Source organism: Hyla sarda, unplaced genomic scaffold (genome assembly GCF_029499605.1).
Source record: "Hyla sarda isolate aHylSar1 unplaced genomic scaffold, aHylSar1.hap1 scaffold_2108, whole genome shotgun sequence".
Taxonomy (NCBI): Eukaryota; Metazoa; Chordata; class Amphibia; order Anura; family Hylidae; genus Hyla; species Hyla sarda.
The window spans coordinates 25,050-47,280 of record NW_026608772.1 but is presented as its reverse complement, the minus strand read 5'-3'; the positions used below and the strand labels follow the sequence as shown (position 1 = coordinate 47,280).

The 22,231-nt window shown below is 47.9% G+C and overlaps 8 non-coding genes and 1 pseudogene across 8 annotated transcripts; all 9 read left to right on the top strand.

Annotated features, from left to right (window-relative positions):
* Window positions 1-1,938: 1,938 nt before the first annotated feature.
* LOC130319294 (U2 spliceosomal RNA) lies at window positions 1,939-2,129 on the top strand. Its single transcript, XR_008865525.1, has one exon. It is a non-coding gene; the product is annotated as a U2 spliceosomal RNA (small nuclear RNA).
* Window positions 2,130-4,217: 2,088 nt separating this feature from the next.
* LOC130319293 (U2 spliceosomal RNA) lies at window positions 4,218-4,408 on the top strand. The gene has a single exon (XR_008865524.1). It is a non-coding gene; the product is annotated as a U2 spliceosomal RNA (small nuclear RNA).
* Window positions 4,409-6,502: 2,094 nt separating this feature from the next.
* Window positions 6,503-6,693, top strand: LOC130319292 (U2 spliceosomal RNA). Its single transcript, XR_008865523.1, has one exon. It is a non-coding gene; the product is annotated as a U2 spliceosomal RNA (small nuclear RNA).
* Window positions 6,694-8,785: 2,092 nt separating this feature from the next.
* LOC130319301 (U2 spliceosomal RNA) lies at window positions 8,786-8,978 on the top strand. The gene has a single exon (XR_008865531.1). It is a non-coding gene; the product is annotated as a U2 spliceosomal RNA (small nuclear RNA).
* A 2,089-nt stretch (window positions 8,979-11,067) lies between these two features.
* Window positions 11,068-11,227, top strand: LOC130319304 (U2 spliceosomal RNA; annotated as a pseudogene).
* A 695-nt stretch (window positions 11,228-11,922) lies between these two features.
* LOC130319302 (U2 spliceosomal RNA) lies at window positions 11,923-12,105 on the top strand. Its single transcript, XR_008865532.1, has one exon. It is a non-coding gene; the product is annotated as a U2 spliceosomal RNA (small nuclear RNA).
* A 5,188-nt stretch (window positions 12,106-17,293) lies between these two features.
* LOC130319291 (U2 spliceosomal RNA) lies at window positions 17,294-17,484 on the top strand. Its single transcript, XR_008865522.1, has one exon. It is a non-coding gene; the product is annotated as a U2 spliceosomal RNA (small nuclear RNA).
* Window positions 17,485-19,579: 2,095 nt separating this feature from the next.
* Window positions 19,580-19,770, top strand: LOC130319290 (U2 spliceosomal RNA). The gene has a single exon (XR_008865521.1). It is a non-coding gene; the product is annotated as a U2 spliceosomal RNA (small nuclear RNA).
* A 2,091-nt stretch (window positions 19,771-21,861) lies between these two features.
* On the top strand, window positions 21,862-22,052 carry LOC130319289 (U2 spliceosomal RNA). The gene has a single exon (XR_008865520.1). It is a non-coding gene; the product is annotated as a U2 spliceosomal RNA (small nuclear RNA).
* Window positions 22,053-22,231: the final 179 nt, after the last annotated feature.

Genomic DNA, 22,231 nt, shown 5'->3' with positions numbered 1-22,231 from the left:
TTGTGTCTGGCCGCTGTTGGAGCGTCCAGGCACAGGACTTCTGCTGCTGCTGACTAAATGGCCTCCTTAATTGGATCATTTGAGTAGCCAGCACACCTGTGCAGGTAGGGCATGACATGATAGGCAGCTGCCTTGATAGCGGGTGGGTGCTGAATGTTCCTAATTGACAAAATAAGATTAATGCTTATGAAGAAATATAAAATCTCATCCCTTCCCCAATATCGCGCCACACCCCTACCCCTTAATTCCCTGGTTGAACTTGATGGACATATGTCTTTTTTCGACCGTACTAACTATGTAACTATGTAACATAACATGGGGGGGTCTCCTGGCTGTTCACACAGGTGTGTCATTGCTGTACATTGACCATGCATTGCTTCTGTGGTATTGCAAAGGCAAAGACAAATGCTTCCAGCCATCCATTGCACTAATGGATTGGTCATCAGCTGGCTGTCTATGTCCCGCATCAATATAGACCAAAGTACAGAGGGTTAGGCTATGCTATAGTGCACCTACCTGATGCATCAGAAGGTGCGAGGCCCTTGCTAAATTCTGTGCACAGACTTTGAGATCTATGCTTTAGACTGTATCTAAACCTGCTCCAACATGGACTGACATTCTGGCCTACTTTCAGCCGATGCGACTTGTCTGTCGCTGAACAGTCGCTTTTTATGTATTCAGCACCTATGTATAATGTTGTAAAAATGCTCTAGAAGCTAAAGTCGCAGAAATGTCACACATATTTGGCCTGCAACTTTCTGTGCGACAAATTCAGACAGGAAAAATCAGTATAAATCCTTAGAAAATTATCCCCCAGTGTCTCCATCTGCTGGCGGTATTGAATAAGCATTGCTGCACTGATGGGGTATGCATTAGACGAAAAAAAAGAAGAAAAAGAAGAATAATACGCCCAGAAAAGAGGCGAAAAGGAGAAAAACGTAAAAAAACGTGAAAAAAAAGTAAGAGGAAGAGAAGGGAAAAAAAGGTGGAAATGGGTTTAAAAGTGATTTCGGTGGAGAATATATATATATATATATATATATATATATATATATATATATATATACGCGCACACACACACATATATATAAACGTATTCTCCGTTGAGATATTGCAGCCGCTGCTATGTCCAGGCCCAGGAGCCTTAGCACTGTGCTGTGATGTCACTCAATACCACTGACATCACTAGGTGTAAACAACATCTCTCCTTTGCTGTGTATGTGACTATGGAGCTGTTTGGTGATGTCGTCTATTATGGCCTTCATAGAAGCAACAGGAGATTGTTGCATCCATCTAGAACCCTCAGAACTACAGTGCTATGATGTCACTCACTTCCACAGGCCTTGCAGAGTGTAAACAACAACAACCCAGCTTTGTCGTGTATGTAACCATAGGGATTGTGATGTCACCTAGAACCTTCACAGCAGCGACAGCTTTATGAGGAGCATCAGCACTGCTCTGCCTGAGCAGAACCATCACCGCCATAGGTTGTCAAATAACCCGGATTTAACCCACACAGGTAAGTCCAATGGGGTGCAGGCATGTCCTCTATGCTTACAGCTTCCCGTGGGTGTTGGTTTGATACCGTTTGGGGACAGCCAAGGAGGCATCTGCAGGCAACAAAGGTAGGTGTGTGCTTGTGTGTGTGTTTCCTATGCAGATCCTAAGCCCAGTGTCACATGCAAGTAGGAGGAGTAAGAAGGGTTCCTGGCAAATCCGGGTTATGGATTGCATTTAAAAAGGCCCCGTGGGAGTGCAATGGGCCCCTGTCTTGCTGCTTAGCAATAATGGTATGGGTTTAGGTTCTGCTGTGTGTACTGGTGGTTGACTGCCCCCCAGCCCAGAGTGTGCATGGAAAATTGTCTGGCAGCCTCCCTGACAGCAAGCAGTGATAGTGCCCATGAAGGGGACCTTGTTGGGCCCGCCCCTTTCACGGTTATCGCTTCTCGGCCTTTTGGCTAAGATCAAGTGTAGTATCTGTTCTTATCAGTTTAATATCTGATACGTCCCCTATCTGGGGACCATATATTAAATGGATTTTTGAGAACGGGGGCCGATTTCGAAGCTTGCTTCCGTCGCCCTATGCATTGACCCGATATGGCAGTATCTTCGGGTACAGTGCACCACCCCCTTACAGGGTTAAAAAGAAAGATTCCTACTTTCATTGCTACCTGCTTGCTGGCTAGCCAGCTAGCCAGCCCTGTGGGCCTTGCTGCTGCTGCTGCTGCTGCTGCAGCCAAAAAACAAAAGGTGGTGCTGCTGCTGCTTCTGCTGCTTCTGCTTGTGTCTGGCCGCTGTTGGAGCGTCCAGGCACAGGACTTCTGCTGCTGCTGACTAAATGGCCTCCTTAATTGGATCATTTGAGTAGCCAGCACACCTGTGCAGGTAGGGCATGACATGATAGGCAGCTGCCTTGATAGCGGGTGGGTGCTGAATGTTCCTAATTGACAAAATAAGATTAATGCTTATGAAGAAATATAAAATCTCATCCCTTCCCCAATATCGCGCCACACCCCTACCCCTTAATTCCCTGGTTGAACTTGATGGACATATGTCTTTTTTCGACCGTACTAACTATGTAACTATGTAACATAACATGGGGGGGTCTCCTGGCTGTTCACACAGGTGTATCATTGCTGTACATTGACCATGCATTGCTTCTGTGGTATTGCAAAGGCAAAGACAAATGCTTCCAGCCATCCATTGCACTAATGGATTGGTCATCAGCTGGCTGTCTATGTCCCGCATCAATATAGACCAAAGTACAGAGGGTTAGGCTATGCTATAGTGCACCTACCTGATGCATCAGAAGGTGCGAGGCCCTTGCTAAATTCTGTGCACAGACTTTGAGATCTATGCTTTAGACTGTATCTAAACCTGCTCCAACATGGACTGACATTCTGGCCTACTTTCAGCCGATGCGACTTGTCTGTCGCTGAACAGTCGCTTTTTATGTATTCAGCACCTATGTGTTGTAAAAATGCTCTAGAAGCTAAAGTCGCAGAAATGTCACACATATTTGGCCTGCAACTTTCTGTGCGACAAATTCAGACAGGAAAAATCAGTATAAATCCTTAGAAAATTATCCCCCAGTGTCTCCATCTGCTGGCGGTATTGAATAAGCATTGCTGCACTGATGGGGTATGCATTAGACGAAAAAAAAGAAGAAAAAGAAGAATAATACGCCCAGAAAAGAGGCGAAAAGGAGAAAAACGTAAAAAAACGTGAAAAAAAAGTAAGAGGAAGAGAAGGGAAAAAAAGGTGGAAATGGGTTTAAAAGTGATTTCGGCGGTGAAATATATATATATATATATATATATATATATATATATATATATATACGCGCACACACACACATCATATATAAACGTATTCTCCGTTGAGATATTGCAGCCGCTGCTGTGTCCAGGCCCAGGAGCCTTAGCACTGTGCTGTGATGTCACTCAATACCACTGACATCACTAGGTGTAAACAACATCTCTCCTTTGCTGTGTATGTGACTATGGAGCTGTTTGGTGATGTCGTCTATTATGGCCTTCATAGAAGCAACAGGAGATTGTTGCATCCATCTAGAACCCTCAGAACTACAGTGCTATGATGTCACTCACTTCCACAGGCCTTGCAGAGTGTAAACAACAACAACCCAGCTTTGTTGTGTATGTAACCATAGGGATTGTTGATGTCACCTAGAACCTTCACAGCAGCGACAGCTTTATGAGGAGCATCAGCACTGCTCTGCCTGAGGCAGAACCATCACCGCCATAGGTTGTCAATAACCCGGATTTAACCCACACAGGTAAGTCCAATGGGGTGCAGGCATGTCCTCTATGCTTACAGCTTCCCGTGGGTGTTGGTTTGATACCGTTTGGGGACAGCCAAGGAGGCATCTGCAGGCAACAAAGGTAGGTGTGTGCTTGTGTGTGTGTTTCCTATGCAGATCCTAAGCCCAGTGTCACATGCAAGTAGGAGGAGTAAGAAGGGTTCCTGGCAAATCCGGGTTATGGATTGCATTTAAAAAGGCCCTGTGGTGAGTGCAATGGGCCCCTGTCTTGCTGCTTAGCAATAATGGTATGGGTTTAGGTTCTGCTGTGTGTACTGGTGGTTGACTGCCCCCCAGCCCAGAGTGTGCATGGAAAATTGTCTGGCAGCCTCCCTGACAGCAAGCAGTGATAGTGCCCATGAAGGGGACCTTGTTGGGGCCCGCCCCTTTCACGGTTATCGCTTCTCGGCCTTTTGGCTAAGATCAAGTGTAGTATCTGTTCTTATCAGTTTAATATCTGATACGTCCCCTATCTGGGGACCATATATTAAATGGATTTTTGAGAACGGGGGCCGATTTCGAAGCTTGCTTCCGTCGCCCTATGCATTGACCCGATATGGCAGTATCTTCGGGTACAGTGCACCACCCCCTTACAGGGTTAAAAAGAAAGATTCCTACTTTCATTGCTACCTGCTTGCTGGCTAGCCAGCTAGCCAGCCCTGTGGGCCTTGCTGCTGCTGCTGCTGCTGCTGCAGCCAAAAAACAAAAGGTGGTGCTGCTGCTGCTTCTGCTGCTTCTGCTTGTGTCTGGCCGCTGTTGGAGCGTCCAGGCACAGGACTTCTGCTGCTGCTGCTGACTAAATGGCCTCCTTAATTGGATCATTTGAGTAGCCAGCACACCTGTGCAGGTAGGGCATGACATGATAGGCAGCTGCCTTGATAGCGGGTGGGTGCTGAATGTTCCTAATTGACAAAATAAGATTAATGCTTATGAAGAAATATAAAATCTCATCCCTTCCCCAATATCGCGCCACACCCCAACCCCTTAATTCCCTGGTTGAACTTGATGGACATATGTCTTTTTCGACCGTACTAACTATGTAACTATGTAACATAACATGGGGGGGTCTCCTGGCTGTTCACACAGGTGTGTCATTGCTGTACATTGACCATGCATTGCTTCTGTGGTATTGCAAAGGCAAAGACAAATGCTTCCAGCCATCCATTGCACTAATGGATTGGTCATCAGCTGGCTGTCTATGTCCCGCATCAATATAGACCAAAGTACAGAGGGTTAGGCTATGCTATAGTGCACCTACCTGATGCATCAGAAGGTGCGAGGCCCTTGCTAAATTCTGTGCACAGACTTTGAGATCTATGCTTTAGACTGTATCTAAACCTGCTCCAACATGGACTGACATTCTGGCCTACTTTCAGCCGATGCGACTTGTCTGTCGCTGAACAGTCGCTTTTATGTATTCAGCACCTATGTATAATGTTGTAAAAATGCTCTAGAAGCTAAAGTCGCAGAAATGTCACACATATTTGGCCTGCAACTTTCTGTGCGACAAATTCAGACAGGAAAAATCAGTATAAATCCTTAGAAAATTATCCCCCAGTGTCTCCATCTGCTGGCGGTATTGAATAAGCATTGCTGCACTGATGGGGTATGCATTAGACGAAAAAAAAGAAGAAAAAGATGAATAATACGCCCAGAAAAGAGGCGAAAAGGAGAAAAACGTAAAAAAACGTGAAAAAAAAGTAAGAGGAAGAGAAGGGAAAAAAAGGTGGAAATGGGTTTAAAAGTGATTTCGGTGGAGAAATATATATATATATATATATATATATATATATATATATATATATATACGCGCACACACACACATATATATAAACGTATTCTCCGTTGAGATATTGCAGCCGCTGCTGTGTCCAGGCCCAGGAGCCTTAGCACTGTGCTGTGATGTCACTCAATACCACTGACATCACTAGGTGTAAACAACATCTCTCCTTTGCTGTGTATGTGACTATGGAGCTGTTTGGTGATGTCGTCTATTATGGCCTTCATAGAAGCAACAGGAGATTGTTGCAATCCATCTAGAACCCTCAGAACTACAGTGCTATGATGTCACTCACTTCCACAGGCCTTGCAGAGTGTAAACAACAACAACCCAGCTTTGTTGTGTATGTAACCATAGGGATTGTGATGTCACCTAGAACCTTCACAGCAGCGACAGCTTTATGAGGAGCATCAGCACTGCTCTGCCTGAGCAGAACCATCACCGCCATAGGTTGTCAAATAACCCGGATTTAACCCACACAGGTAAGTCCAATGGGGTGCAGGCATGTCCTCTATGCTTACAGCTTCCCGTGGGTGTTGGTTTGATACCGTTTGGGGACAGCCAAGGAGGCATCTGCAGGCAACAAAGGTAGGGTGTGTGCTTGTGTGTGTGTTTCCTATGCAGATCCTAAGCCCAGTGTCACATGCAAGTAGGAGGAGTAAGAAGGGTTCCTGGCAAATCCGGGTTATGGATTGCATTTAAAAAGGCCCCGTGGGAGTGCAATGGGCCCCTGTCTTGCTGCTTAGCAATAATGGTATGGGTTTAGGTTCTGCTGTGTGTACTGGTGGTTGACTGCCCCCCAGCCCAGAGTGTGCATGGAAAATTGTCTGGCAGCCTCCCTGACAGCAAGCAGTGATAGTGCCCATGAAGGGGACCTTGTTGGGCCCGCCCCTTTCACGGTTATCGCTTCTCGGCCTTTTGGCTAAGATCAAGTGTAGTATCTGTTCTTATCAGTTTAATATCTGATACGTCCCCTATCTGGGGACCATATATTAAATGGATTTTTGAGAACGGGGGCCGATTTCGAAGCTTGCTTCCGTCGCCCTATGCATTGACCCGATATGGCAGTATCTTCGGGTACAGTGCACCACCCCCTTACAGGGTTAAAAAGAAAGATTCCTACTTTCATTGCTACCTGCTTGCTGGCTAGCCAGCTAGCCAGCCCTGTGGGCCTTGCTGCTGCTGCTGCTGCTGCTGCTGCAGCCAAAAAACAAAAGGTGGTGCTGCTGCTGCTTCTGCTGCTTCTGCTTGTGTCTGGCCGCTGTTGGAGCGTCCAGGCACAGGACTTCTGCTGCTGCTGACTAAATGGCCTCCTTAATTGGATCATTTGAGTAGCCAGCACACCTGTGCAGGTAGGGCATGACATGATAGGCAGCTGCCTTGATAGCGGGTGGGTGCTGAATGTTCCTAATTGACAAAATAAGATTAATGCTTATGAAGAAATATAAAATCTCATCCCTTCCCCAATATCGCGCCACACCCCTACCCCTTAATTCCCTGGTTGAACTTGATGGACATATGTCTTTTTTCGACCGTACTAACTATGTAACTATGTAACATAACATGGGGGGGTCTCCTGGCTGTTCACACAGGTGTGTCATTGCTGTACATTGACCATGCATTGCTTCTGTGGTATTGCAAAGGCAAAGACAAATGCTTCCAGCCATCCATTGCACTAATGGATTGGTCATCAGCTGGCTGTCTATGTCCCGCATCAATATAGACCAAAGTACAGAGGGTTAGGCTATGCTATAGTGCACCTACCTGATGCATCAGAAGGTGCGAGGCCCTTGCTAAATTCTGTGCACAGACTTTGAGATCTATGCTTTAGACTGTATCTAAACCTGCTCCAACATGGACTGACATTCTGGCCTACTTTCAGCCGATGCGACTTGTCTGTCGCTGAACAGTCGCTTTTTATGTATTCAGCACCTATGTATAATGTTGTAAAAATGCTCTAGAAGCTAAAGTCGCAGAAATGTCACACATATTTGGCCTGCAACTTTCTGTGCGACAAATTCAGACAGGAAAAATCAGTATAAATCCTTAGAAAATTATCCCCCAGTGTCTCCATCTGCTGGCGGTATTGAATAAGCATTGCTGCACTGATGGGGTATGCATTAGACGAAAAAAAAGAAGAAAAAGAAGAATAATACGCCCAGAAAAGAGGCGAAAAGGAGAAAAACGTAAAAAAACGTGAAAAAAAAGTAAGAGGAAGAGAAGGGAAAAAAAGGTGGAAATGGGTTTAAAAGTGATTTCGGCGGAGAAATATATATATATATATATATATATATATATATATATATATATATACGCGCACACACACACATATATATAAACGTATTCTCCGTTGAGATATTGCAGCCGCTGCTGTGTCCAGGCCCAGGAGCCTTAGCACTGTGCTGTGATGTCACTCAATACCACTGACATCACTAGGTGTAAACAACATCTCTCCTTTGCTGTGTATGTGACTATGGAGCTGTTTGGTGATGTCGTCTATTACGGCCTTCATAGAAGCAACAGGAGATTGTTGCATCCATCTAGAACCCTCAGAACTACAGTGCTATGATGTCACTCACTTCCACAGGCCTTGCAGAGTGTAAACAACAACAACCCAGCTTTGTTGTGTATGTAACCATAGGGATTGTGATGTCACCTAGAACCTTCACAGCAGCGACAGCTTTATGAGGAGCATCAGCACTGCTCTGCCTGAGCAGAACCATCACCGCCATAGGTTGTCAAATAACCCGGATTTAACCCACACAGGTAAGTCCAATGGGGTGCAGGCATGTCCTCTATGCTTACAGCTTCCCGTGGGTGTTGGTTTGATACCGTTTGGGGACAGCCAAGGAGGCATCTGCAGGCAACAAAGGTAGGTGTGTGCTTGTGTGTGTGTTTCCTATGCAGATCCTAAGCCCAGTGTCACATGCAAGTAGGAGGAGTAAGAAGGGTTCCTGGCAAATCCGGGTTATGGATTGCATTTAAAAAGGCCCCGTGGGAGTGCAATGGGCCCCTGTCTTGCTGCTTAGCAATAATGGTATGGGTTTAGGTTCTGCTGTGTGTACTGGTGGTTGACTGCCCCCCAGCCCAGAGTGTGCATGGAAAATTGTCTGGCAGCCTCCCTGACAGCAAGCAGTGATAGTGCCCATGAAGGGGACCTTGTTGGGCCCGCCCCTTTCACGGTTATCGCTTCTCGGCCTTTTGGCTAAGATCAAGTGTAGTATCTGTTCTTATCAGTTTAATATCTGATACGTCCCCTATCTGGGGACCATATATTAAATGGATTTTTTTGAGAACGGGGGCCGATTTCGAAGCTTGCTTCCGTCGCCCTATGCATTGACCCGATATGGCAGTATCTTCGGGTACAGTGCACCACCCCCTTACAGGGTTAAAAAGAAAGATTCCTACTTTCATTGCTACCTGCTTGCTGGCTAGCCAGCTAGCCAGCCCTGTGGGCCTTGCTGCTGCTGCTGCTGCTGCTGCAGCCAAAAAACAAAAGGTGGTGCTGCTGCTGCTTCTGCTGCTTCTGCTTGTGTCTGGCCGCTGTTGGAGCGTCCAGGCACAGGACTTCTGCTGCTGCTGACTAAATGGCCTCCTTAATTGGATCATTTGAGTAGCCAGCACACCTGTGCAGGTAGGGCATGACATGATAGGCAGCTGCCTTGATAGCGGGTGGGTGCTGAATGTTCCTAATTGACAAAATAAGATTAATGCTTATGAAGAAATATAAAATCTCATCCCTTCCCCAATATCGCGCCACACCCCTACCCCTTAATTCCCTGGTTGAACTTGATGGACATATGTCTTTTTTCGACCGTACTAACTATGTAACTATGTAACATAACATGGGGGGGTCTCCTGGCTGTTCACACAGGTGTGTCATTGCTGTACATTGACCATGCATTGCTTCTGTGGTATTGCAAAGGCAAAGACAAATGCTTCCAGCCATCCATTGCACTAATGGATTGGTCATCAGCTGGCTGTCTATGTCCCGCATCAATATAGACCAAAGTACAGAGGGTTAGGCTATGCTATAGTGCACCTACCTGATGCATCAGAAGGTGCGAGGCCCTTGCTAAATTCTGTGCACAGACTTTGAGATCTATGCTTTAGACTGTATCTAAACCTGCTCCAACATGGACTGACATTCTGGCCTACTTTCAGCCGATGCGACTTGTCTGTCGCTGAACAGTCGCTTTTTATGTATTCAGCACCTATGTATAATGTTGTAAAAATGCTCTAGAAGCTAAAGTCGCAGAAATGTCACACATATTTGGCCTGCAACTTTCTGTGCGACAAATTCAGACAGGAAAAATCAGTATAAATCCTTAGAAAATTATCCCCCAGTGTCTCCATCTGCTGGCGGTATTGAATAAGCATTGCTGCACTGATGGGGTATGCATTAGACGAAAAAAAAGAAGAAAAAGAAGAATAATACGCCCAGAAAAGAGGCGAAAAGGAGAAAAACGTAAAAAAACGTGAAAAAAAAGTAAGAGGAAGAGAAGGGAAAAAAAGGTGGAAATGGGTTTAAAAGTGATTTCGGCGGAGAAATATATATATATATATATATATATATATATATATATATATATATACGCGCACACACACACATATATATAAACGTATTCTCCGTTGAGATATTGCAGCCGCTGCTGTGTCCAGGCCCAGGAGCCTTAGCACTGTGCTGTGATGTCACTCAATACCACTGACATCACTAGGTGTAAACAACATCTCTCCTTTGCTGTGTATGTGACTATGGAGCTGTTTGGTGATGTCGTCTATTATGGCCTTCATAGAAGCAACAGGAGATTGTTGCATCCATCTAGAACCCTCAGAACTACAGTGCTATGATGTCACTCACTTCCACAGGCCTTGCAGAGTGTAAACAACAACAACCCAGCTTTGTTGTGTATGTAACCATAGGGATTGTGATGTCACCTAGAACCTTCACAGCAGCGACAGCTTTATGAGGAGCATCAGCACTGCTCTGCCTGAGCAGAACCATCACCGCCATAGGTTGTCAAATAACCCGGATTTAACCCACACAGGTAAGTCCAATGGGGTGCAGGCATGTCCTCTATGCTTACAGCTTCCCGTGGGTGTTGGTTTGATACCGTTTGGGGACAGCCAAGGAGGCATCTGCAGGCAACAAAGGTAGGTGTGTGCTTGTGTGTGTGTTTCCTATGCAGATCCTAAGCCCAGTGTCACATGCAAGTAGGAGGAGTAAGAAGGGTTCCTGGCAAATCCGGGTTATGGATTGCATTTAAAAAGGCCCCGTGGGAGTGCAATGGGCCCCTGTCTTGCTGCTTAGCAATAATGGTATGGGTTTAGGTTCTGCTGTGTGTACTGGTGGTTGACTGCCCCCCAGCCCAGAGTGTGCATGGAAAATTGTCTGGCAGCCTCCCTGACAGCAAGCAGTGATAGTGCCCATGAAGGGGACCTTGTTGGGCCCGCCCCTTTCACGGTTATCGCTTCTCGGCCTTTTGGCTAAGATCAAGTGTAGTATCTGTTCTTATCAGTTTTCATGCTGGTGGGGATGGGTGCTGCATGGAGGATGCAGGTGTACCAGGGCTTTCCGGGGCTGGTTCTGAGGAATCAGCTCGATGGCTGCCCCGATGTGACCTGTTCCCTCCGGGTCTCGCCATGAGGCTGAGAGGGTCTAGAGCCGAGGTACTTTTGTGCCTCGGGGAGTGGTGACCCCGAGGTGCCGAAACTCACTGGGAGAATAGACTCACTGGGTTGAAGCACTGGCACCATAATCTCTTCACCTTGTGGCACTCACCTCTTGATTCCCGGCCTTCTGGCTAGGATCAGAGAAATTTTTATAGATCCGGCCGGATGTCCGGGCAGTATATCTGCACACATTCACTTATTTATTTCTTTTTTGTCTCACTGTGTCACTTTTTGCGTGTTGTGTGTTCACAGGATTTGTCAGGATGCGGTAGCCCTTCTGGGTGTCCCTCCTGGCGGTCTAGGGGAGGTGTGTGTGGCCATTAGGTTCCGCACCTCCCTGCAAACACCCCGGGTACTCCTGCTTTGGCAGGGTACCTACCGTAATCGGCTCTGCGGGCAGATACCTTGGCTAACGCCAAGGGGGATGCCGGGAGCATTTGTGGTCCCCTAGTAGCTTCGGCGAAAAGGGACATCGAACCTGGAACCTCGCAGGTACCTTTTGGTCCGGAGGCGAAGGGTAAGGTTTGTTGGGGGGCCTCTCTCCTATCGGAGAAGGGCTTGCGATAGACCGCATCCTTTGTGCACGTTTTTTTTTAGTGTAACACGTTTGCACTTTTTCTTGCACTTTGGGTGAATCGAAAGCACGTTCCTCGGCTTTAGATAAAAAAAAAAAAAAAAATCTGTTCTTATCAGTTTAATATCTGATACGTCCCCTATCTGGGGACCATATATTAAATGGATTTTTGAGAACGGGGGCCGATTTTGAAGCTTGCTTCCGTCGCCCTATGCATTGACCCGATATGGCAGTATCTTCGGGTACAGTGCACCACCCCCTTACAGGGTTAAAAAGAAAGATTCCTACTTTCATTGCTACCTGCTTGCTGGCTAGCCAGCTAGCCAGCCCTGTGGGCCTTGCTGCTGCTGCTGCTGCTGCTGCAGCCAAAAAACAAAAGGTGGTGCTGCTGCTGCTTCTGCTGCTTCTGCTTGTGTCTGGCCGCTGTTGGAGCGTCCAGGCACAGGACTTCTGCTGCTGCTGACTAAATGGCCTCCTTAATTGGATCATTTGAGTAGCCAGCACACCTGTGCAGGTAGGGCATGACATGATAGGCAGCTGCCTTGATAGCGGGTGGGTGCTGAATGTTCCTAATTGACAAAATAAGATTAATGCTTATGAAGAAATATAAAATCTCATCCCTTCCCCAATATCGCGCCACACCCCTACCCCTTAATTCCCTGGTTGAACTTGATGGACATATGTCTTTTTTCGACCGTACTAACTATGTAACTATGTAACATAACATGGGGGGGTCTCCTGGCTGTTCACACAGGTGTGTCATTGCTGTACATTGACCATGCATTGCTTCTGTGGTATTGCAAAGGCAAAGACAAATGCTTCCAGCCATCCATTGCACTAATGGATTGGTCATCAGCTGGCTGTCTATGTCCCGCATCAATATAGACCAAAGTACAGAGGGTTAGGCTATGCTATAGTGCACCTACCTGATGCATCAGAAGGTGCGAGGCCCTTGCTAAATTCTGTGCACAGACTTTGAGATCTATGCTTTAGACTGTATCTAAACCTGCTCCAACATGGACTGACATTCTGGCCTACTTTCAGCCGATGCGACTTGTCTGTCGCTGAACAGTCGCTTTTTATGTATTCAGCACCTATGTATAATGTTGTAAAAATGCTCTAGAAGCTAAAGTCGCAGAAATGTCACACATATTTGGCCTGCAACTTTCTGTGCGACAAATTCAGACAGGAAAAATCAGTATAAATCCTTAGAAAATTATCCCCCAGTGTCTCCATCTGCTGGCGGTATTGAATAAGCATTGCTGCACTGATGGGGTATGCATTAGACGAAAAAAAAGAAGAAAAAGAAGAATAATACGCCCAGAAAAGAGGCGAAAAGGAGAAAAACGTAAAAAAACGTGAAAAAAAAGTAAGAGGAAGAGAAGGGAAAAAAAGGTGGAAATGGGTTTAAAAGTGATTTCGGCGGAGAAATATATTGTTACGCCTAGCGCTCCGGGTCCCCGCTCCTCCCCGGAGCGCTCACGGCGCCTTTCTCCCTGCAGCTCCCCGGTCAGCGCTGACCGGGAGCGCTGCCCTGTCATGGCCGTTGGGGATGCGATTCGCACAGCGGGACGCGCCCGCTCGCGAATCGCATCCCAGGTCACTTACCCGTTCCCGTCTCCTGCGGTCATGTGCTGGCGCGCGCGGCTCCGCTCTCTAGGGCGCGCGCGCGCCAGCTCCCTGAGACTTAAAGGGCCAGTGCACCAATGATTGGTGCCTGGCCCAATTAGCTTAATTGGTTCCCATCTGTTTCCTGGCTATATCTAGTCTCCTCCCTTGCACTTCCTTGCCGGATCTTGTTGCCCTAGAGCCTAGTGAAAGCGTTTTTGTGTGTTTATACCCTGTGTACCAGAACTTTGCTATCTCCCCTGACTACGAACCTTGCCGCCTGCCCCCGACCTTCTGCTACGTCCGACTTTGCTTCTGCCTACTCCCTTGTACCTCGCCTATCTTCAGCAGCCAGAGAGGTGAGCCGTTGCTAGTGGATACGACCTGGTCACTACCGCCGCAGCAAGACCATCCCGCTTTGCGGCGGGCTCTGGTGAAAACCTGTAGTGTCTTAGAACCGGTCCACTAGCACGGTCCTCGCTATCCCTCTCTGGCACAGAGGATCCACCTCCTGCCAGCCGGCATCGTGACAGTAGATCCGGCCATGGATCCCGCTGAGGTTCCCCTGCCAGTTGTCTCTGATATCGCCCGACAGATCGCCCATCTAACCCACCAGCTGTCGGAAGTGTCCACCATTGTGCGCCAACATTCGCAACTTCTTCAGCAATCATCTCCTTCGCCAGCTCCTGCACCTCCTTCGCTGCGAGTGGCCACTCCTAGCCTCCACCTGTCCTTGCCGGACAAATTTAATGGGGACTCTAAGTTTTGCCGTGGCTTTCTTTCGCAATGTTCATTGCACCTGGAGATGATGTCGGACCTGTTTCCCACTGAAAGGTCTAAGGTGGCTTTCGTAGTCAGCCTTCTGTCTGGAAAAGCTCTGTCTTGGGCCACACCGCTCTGGGACCGCAATGACCCCGTCACTGCCTCCGTACACTCCTTCTTCTCGGAAATCCGAAGTGTCTTTGAGGAACCTGCCCGAGCCTCTTCTGCTGAGACTGCCCTGTTGAACCTGGTCCAGGGTAATTCTTCCGTTGGCGAGTATGCCGTACAGTTCCGTACCCTTGCTTCAGAATTATCCTGGAATAATGAGGCACTCTGCGCGACCTTCAAAAAAGGCCTATCCAGTCGCATCAAGGATGTGCTGGCCGCACGAGAGATTCCTGCCAATCTGCAAGAACTCATCCATCTAGCTACCCGCATTGACATGCGTTTTTCTGAGCGACACCAAGAGCTCCGCCAGGAAAAAGACTTAGATCTCTGGGCACCTCTCCCACAGTATCCGTTGCAATCTACGCCTGGGCCTCCCGCCGAGGAGGCCATGCAAGTGGATAAGTCTCGCCTGACCCAGGAAGAGAGGAATCGCCGTAAGGAAGAGAATCTTTGTCTGTACTGTGCCAGTACCGAGCATTTCTTGGTGGATTGCCCTATCCGTCCTCCACGCCTGGGAAACGCACGCACGCACCCAGCTCACGTGGGTGTGGCGTCTCTTGGTTCCAAGTCTGCTCCTCCACGTCTCACGGTACCCGTGCGGATTTCTGCTTCAGCCAGCTCTTCTCTCTCAGCCGTGGCCTGCCTGGACTCTGGAGCTTCTGGAAATTTTATTCGAGAGTCCCTAGTGAATAAATTTCGCATTCCGGTGACCCGTCTTGTCAAGCCACTCCACGTTTCCGCGGTCAACGGAGCCAAGTTGGATTGCACCATACGTTTCCGCACGGAGCCCCTTCTTATGAGCATCGGATCTCATCATGAGAGGATTGAACTTTTGGTCCTCCCCAATTGCACCTCGGAAATTCTCCTTGGACTTCCCTGGCTTCAACTTCATTCCCCTACCCTGGATTGGTCCACTGGGGAGATCAGGAGTTGGGGGTCCTCTTGTTCCAAGAACTGTCTAAAACCGGTTCCCAGTACTCCCTGCCGTGACCCTGTGGTTCCTCCTGTTTCCGGTCCCCCTAAGGTCATTAAGGACTCTGCCTGCCACAGGAAATGCCCCTCCCCCCCTCCCAGTCCCGTCAGGCAAGCCTCTGTGCCACCCCATGGCCCCCGTCCTGGTGTCACACTGCCCCGTGCCAGGTCTCGCCCTCTGCCCTCTCTCCCCATTCCTACTCCTGCGGTTCTGCCTGCCGTTGAGGAATCCCTCCTTCCTTTCCCGGTGTCCTCATCCCAGGGGAGGCAGTTACCCGATAAAGAGAAGGGGAGACCTAAGGGGGGGGGTACTGTTACGCCTAGCGCTCCGGGTCCCCGCTCCTCCCCGGAGCGCTCACGGCGCCTTTCTCCCTGCAGCTCCCCGGTCAGCGCTGACCGGGAGCGCTGCCCTGTCATGGCCGTTGGGGATGCGATTCGCACAGCGGGACGCGCCCGCTCGCGAATCGCATCCCAGGTCACTTACCCGTTCCCGTCTCCTGCGGTCATGTGCTGGCGCGCGCGGCTCCGCTCTCTAGGGCGCGCGCGCGCCAGCTCCCTGAGACTTAAAGGGCCAGTGCACCAATGATTGGTGCCTGGCCCAATTAGCTTAATTGGTTCCCATCTGTTTCCTGGCTATATCTAGTCTCCTCCCTTGCACTTCCTTGCCGGATCTTGTTGCCCTAGAGCCTAGTGAAAGCGTTTTTGTGTGTTTATACCCTGTGTACCAGAACTTTGCTATCTCCCCTGACTACGAACCTTGCCGCCTGCCCCCGACCTTCTGCTACGTCCGACTTTGCTTCTGCCTACTCCCTTGTACCTCGCCTATCTTCAGCAGCCAGAGAGGTGAGCCGTTGCTAGTGGATACGACCTGGTCACTACCGCCGCAGCAAGACCATCCCGCTTTGCGGCGGGCTCTGGTGAAAACCTGTAGTGTCTTAGAACCGGTCCACTAGCACGGTCCTCGCTATCCCTCTCTGGCACAGAGGATCCACCTCCTGCCAGCCGGCATCGTGACATATATATATATATATATATATATATATATATATATATATATATATATACGCGCACACACACACATATATATAAACGTATTCTCCGTTGAGATATTGCAGCCGCTGCTGTGTCCAGGCCCAGGAGCCTTAGCACTGTGCTGTGATGTCACTCAATACCACTGACATCACTAGGTGTAAACAACATCTCTCCTTTGCTGTGTATGTGACTATGGAGCTGTTTGGTGATGTCGTCTATTATGGCCTTCATAGAAGCAACAGGAGATTGTTGCATCCATCTAGAACCCTCAGAACTACAGTGCTATGATGTCACTCACTTCCACAGGCCTTGCAGAGTGTAAACAACAACAACCCAGCTTTGTTGTGTATGTAACCATAGGGATTGTGATGTCACCTAGAACCTTCACAGCAGCGACAGCTTTATGAGGAGCATCAGCACTGCTCTGCCTGAGCAGAACCATCACCGCCATAGGTTGTCAAATAACCCGGATTTAACCCACACAGGTAAGTCCAATGGGGTGCAGGCATGTCCTCTATGCTTACAGCTTCCCGTGGGTGTTGGTTTGATACCGTTTGGGGACAGCCAAGGAGGCATCTGCAGGCAACAAAGGTAGGTGTGTGCTTGTGTGTGTGTTTCCTATGCAGATCCTAAGCCCAGTGTCACATGCAAGTAGGAGGAGTAAGAAGGGTTCCTGGCAAATCCGGGTTATGGATTGCATTTAAAAAGGCCCCGTGGGAGTGCAATGGGCCCCTGTCTTGCTGCTTAGCAATAATGGTATGGGTTTAGGTTCTGCTGTGTGTACTGGTGGTTGACTGCCCCCCAGCCCAGAGTGTGCATGGAAAATTGTCTGGCAGCCTCCCTGACAGCAAGCAGTGATAGTGCCCATGAAGGGGACCTTGTTGGGCCCGCCCCTTTCACGGTTATCGCTTCTCGGCCTTTTGGCTAAGATCAAGTGTAGTATCTGTTCTTATCAGTTTAATATCTGATACGTCCCCTATCTGGGGACCATATATTAAATGGATTTTTGAGAACGGGGGCCGATTTCGAAGCTTGCTTCCGTCGCCCTATGCATTGACCCGATATGGCAGTATCTTCGGGTACAGTGCACCACCCCCTTACAGGGTTAAAAAGAAAGATTCCTACTTTCATTGCTACCTGCTTGCTGGCTAGCCAGCTAGCCAGCCCTGTGGGCCTTGCTGCTGCTGCTGCTGCTGCTGCTGCAGCCAAAAAACAAAAGGTGGTGCTGCTGCTGCTTCTGCTGCTTCTGCTTGTGTCTGGCCGCTGTTGGAGCGTCCAGGCACAGGACTTCTGCTGCTGCTGACTAAATGGCCTCCTTAATTGGATCATTTGAGTAGCCAGCACACCTGTGCAGGTAGGGCATGACATGATAGGCAGCTGCCTTGATAGCGGGTGGGTGCTGAATGTTCCTAATTGACAAAATAAGATTAATGCTTATGAAGAAATATAAAATCTCATCCCTTCCCCAATATCGCGCCACACCCCTACCCCTTAATTCCCTGGTTGAACTTGATGGACATATGTCTTTTTTCGACCGTACTAACTATGTAACTATGTAACATAACATGGGGGGGTCTCCTGGCTGTTCACACAGGTGTGTCATTGCTGTACATTGACCATGCATTGCTTCTGTGGTATTGCAAAGGCAAAGACAAATGCTTCCAGCCATCCATTGCACTAATGGATTGGTCATCAGCTGGCTGTCTATGTCCCGCATCAATATAGACCAAAGTACAGAGGGTTAGGCTATGCTATAGTGCACCTACCTGATGCATCAGAAGGTGCGAGGCCCTTGCTAAATTCTGTCTTTGAGATCTATGCTTTAGACTGTATCTAAACCTGCTCCAACATGGACTGACATTCTGGCCTACTTTCAGCCGATGCGACTTGTCTGTCGCTGAACAGTCGCTTTTTATGTATTCAGCACCTATGTATAATGTTGTAAAAATGCTCTAGAAGCTAAAGTCGCAGAAATGTCACACATATTTGGCCTGCAACTTTCTGTGCGACAAATTCAGACAGGAAAAATCAGTATAAATCCTTAGAAAATTATCCCCCAGTGTCTCCATCTGCTGGCGGTATTGAATAAGCATTGCTGCACTGATGGGGTATGCATTAGACGAAAAAAAAGAAGAAAAAGAAGAATAATACGCCCAGAAAAGAGGCGAAAAGGAGAAAAACGTAAAAAAACGTGAAAAAAAAGTAAGAGGAAGAGAAGGGAAAAAAAGGTGGAAATGGGTTTAAAAGTGATTTCGGCGGAGAAATATATATATATATATATATATATATATATATATATATATATATATATATATATACGCGCACACACACACATATATATAAACGTATTCTCCGTTGAGATATTGCAGCCGCTGCTGTGTCCAGGCCCAGGAGCCTTAGCACTGTGCTGTGATGTCACTCAATACCACTGACATCACTAGGTGTAAACAACATCTCTCCTTTGCTGTGTATGTGACTATGGAGCTGTTTGGTGATGTCGTCTATTATGGCCTTCATAGAAGCAACAGGAGATTGTTGCATCCATCTAGAACCCTCAGAACTACAGTGCTATGATGTCACTCACTTCCACAGGCCTTGCAGAGTGTAAACAACAACAACCCAGCTTTGTTGTGTATGTAACCATAGGGATTGTGATGTCACCTAGAACCTTCACAGCAGCGACAGCTTTATGAGGAGCATCAGCACTGCTCTGCCTGAGCAGAACCATCACCGCCATAGGTTGTCAAATAACCCGGATTTAACCCACACAGGTAAGTCCAATGGGGTGCAGGCATGTCCTCTATGCTTACAGCTTCCCGTGGGTGTTGGTTTGATACCGTTTGGGGACAGCCAAGGAGGCATCTGCAGGCAACAAAGGTAGGTGTGTGCTTGTGTGTGTGTTTCCTATGCAGATCCTAAGCCCAGTGTCACATGCAAGTAGGAGGAGTAAGAAGGGTTCCTGGCAAATCCGGGTTATGGATTGCATTTAAAAAGGCCCCGTGGGAGTGCAATGGGCCCCTGTCTTGCTGCTTAGCAATAATGGTATGGGTTTAGGTTCTGCTGTGTGTACTGGTGGTTGACTGCCCCCCAGCCCAGAGTGTGCATGGAAAATTGTCTGGCAGCCTCCCTGACAGCAAGCAGTGATAGTGCCCATGAAGGGGACCTTGTTGGGCCCGCCCCTTTCACGGTTATCGCTTCTCGGCCTTTTGGCTAAGATCAAGTGTAGTATCTGTTCTTATCAGTTTAATATCTGATACGTCCCCTATCTGGGGACCATATATTAAATGGATTTTTGAGAACGGGGGCCGATTTCGAAGCTTGCTTCCGTCGCCCTATGCATTGACCCGATATGGCAGTATCTTCGGGTACAGTGCACCACCCCCTTACAGGGTTAAAAAGAAAGATTCCTACTTTCATTGCTACCTGCTTGCTGGCTAGCCAGCTAGCCAGCCCTGTGGGCCTTGCTGCTGCTGCTGCTGCTGCTGCAGCCAAAAAACAAAAGGTGGTGCTGCTGCTGCTTCTGCTGCTTCTGCTTGTGTCTGGCCGCTGTTGGAGCGTCCAGGCACAGGACTTCTGCTGCTGCTGACTAAATGGCCTCCTTAATTGGATCATTTGAGTAGCCAGCACACCTGTGCAGGTAGGGCATGACATGATAGGCAGCTGCCTTGATAGCGGGTGGGTGCTGAATGTTCCTAATTGACAAAATAAGATTAATGCTTATGAAGAAATATAAAATCTCATCCCTTCCCCAATATCGCGCCACACCCCTACCCCTTAATTCCCTGGTTGAACTTGATGGACATATGTCTTTTTTCGACCGTACTAACTATGTAACTATGTAACATAACATGGGGGGGTCTCCTGGCTGTTCACACAGGTGTGTCATTGCTGTACATTGACCATGCATTGCTTCTGTGGTATTGCAAAGGCAAAGACAAATGCTTCCAGCCATCCATTGCACTAATGGATTGGTCATCAGCTGGCTGTCTATGTCCCGCATCAATATAGACCAAAGTACAGAGGGTTAGGCTATGCTATAGTGCACCTACCTGATGCATCAGAAGGTGCGAGGCCCTTGCTAAATTCTGTGCACAGACTTTGAGATCTATGCTTTAGACTGTATCTAAACCTGCTCCAACATGGACTGACATTCTGGCCTACTTTCAGCCGATGCGACTTGTCTGTCGCTGAACAGTCGCTTTTTATGTATTCAGCACCTATGTATAATGTTGTAAAAATGCTCTAGAAGCTAAAGTCGCAGAAATGTCACACATATTTGGCCTGCAACTTTCTGTGCGACAAATTCAGACAGGAAAAATCAGTATAAATCCTTAGAAAATTATCCCCCAGTGTCTCCATCTGCTGGCGGTATTGAATAAGCATTGCTGCACTGATGGGGTATGCATTAGACGAAAAAAAAGAAGAAAAAGAAGAATAATACGCCCAGAAAAGAGGCGAAAAGGAGAAAAACGTAAAAAAACGTGAAAAAAAAGTAAGAGGAAGAGAAGGGAAAAAAAGGTGGAAATGGGTTTAAAAGTGATTTCGGCGGAGAAATATATATATATATATATATATATATATATATATATATATATATATACGCGCACACACACACATATATATAAACGTATTCTCCGTTGAGATATTGCAGCCGCTGCTGTGTCCAGGCCCAGGAGCCTTAGCACTGTGCTGTGATGTCACTCAATACCACTGACATCACTAGGTGTAAACAACATCTCTCCTTTGCTGTGTATGTGACTATGGAGCTGTTTGGTGATGTCGTCTATTATGGCCTTCATAGAAGCAACAGGAGATTGTTGCATCCATCTAGAACCCTCAGAACTACAGTGCTATGATGTCACTCACTTCCACAGGCCTTGCAGAGTGTAAACAACAACAACCCAGCTTTGTTGTGTATGTAACCATAGGGATTGTGATGTCACCTAGAACCTTCACAGCAGCGACAGCTTTATGAGGAGCATCAGCACTGCTCTGCCTGAGCAGAACCATCACCGCCATAGGTTGTCAAATAACCCGGATTTAACCCACACAGGTAAGTCCAATGGGGTGCAGGCATGTCCTCTATGCTTACAGCTTCCCGTGGGTGTTGGTTTGATACCGTTTGGGGACAGCCAAGGAGGCATCTGCAGGCAACAAAGGTAGGTGTGTGCTTGTGTGTGTGTTTCCTATGCAGATCCTAAGCCCAGTGTCACATGCAAGTAGGAGGAGTAAGAAGGGTTCCTGGCAAATCCGGGTTATGGATTGCATTTAAAAAGGCCCCGTGGGAGTGCAATGGGCCCCTGTCTTGCTGCTTAGCAATAATGGTATGGGTTTAGGTTCTGCTGTGTGTACTGGTGGTTGACTGCCCCCCAGCCCAGAGTGTGCATGGAAAATTGTCTGGCAGCCTCCCTGACAGCAAGCAGTGATAGTGCCCATGAAGGGGACCTTGTTGGGCCCGCCCCTTTCACGGTTATCGCTTCTCGGCCTTTTGGCTAAGATCAAGTGTAGTATCTGTTCTTATCAGTTTAATATCTGATACGTCCCCTATCTGGGGACCATATATTAAATGGATTTTTGAGAACGGGGGCCGATTTCGAAGCTTGCTTCCGTCGCCCTATGCATTGACCCGATATGGCAGTATCTTCGGGTACAGTGCACCACCCCCTTACAGGGTTAAAAAGAAAGATTCCTACTTTCATTGCTACCTGCTTGCTGGCTAGCCAGCTAGCCAGCCCTGTGGGCCTTGGTGCTGCTGCTGCTGCTGCTGCAGCCAAAAAACAAAAGGTGGTGCTGCTGCTGCTTCTGCTGCTTCTGCTTGTGTCTGGCCGCTGTTGGAGCGTCC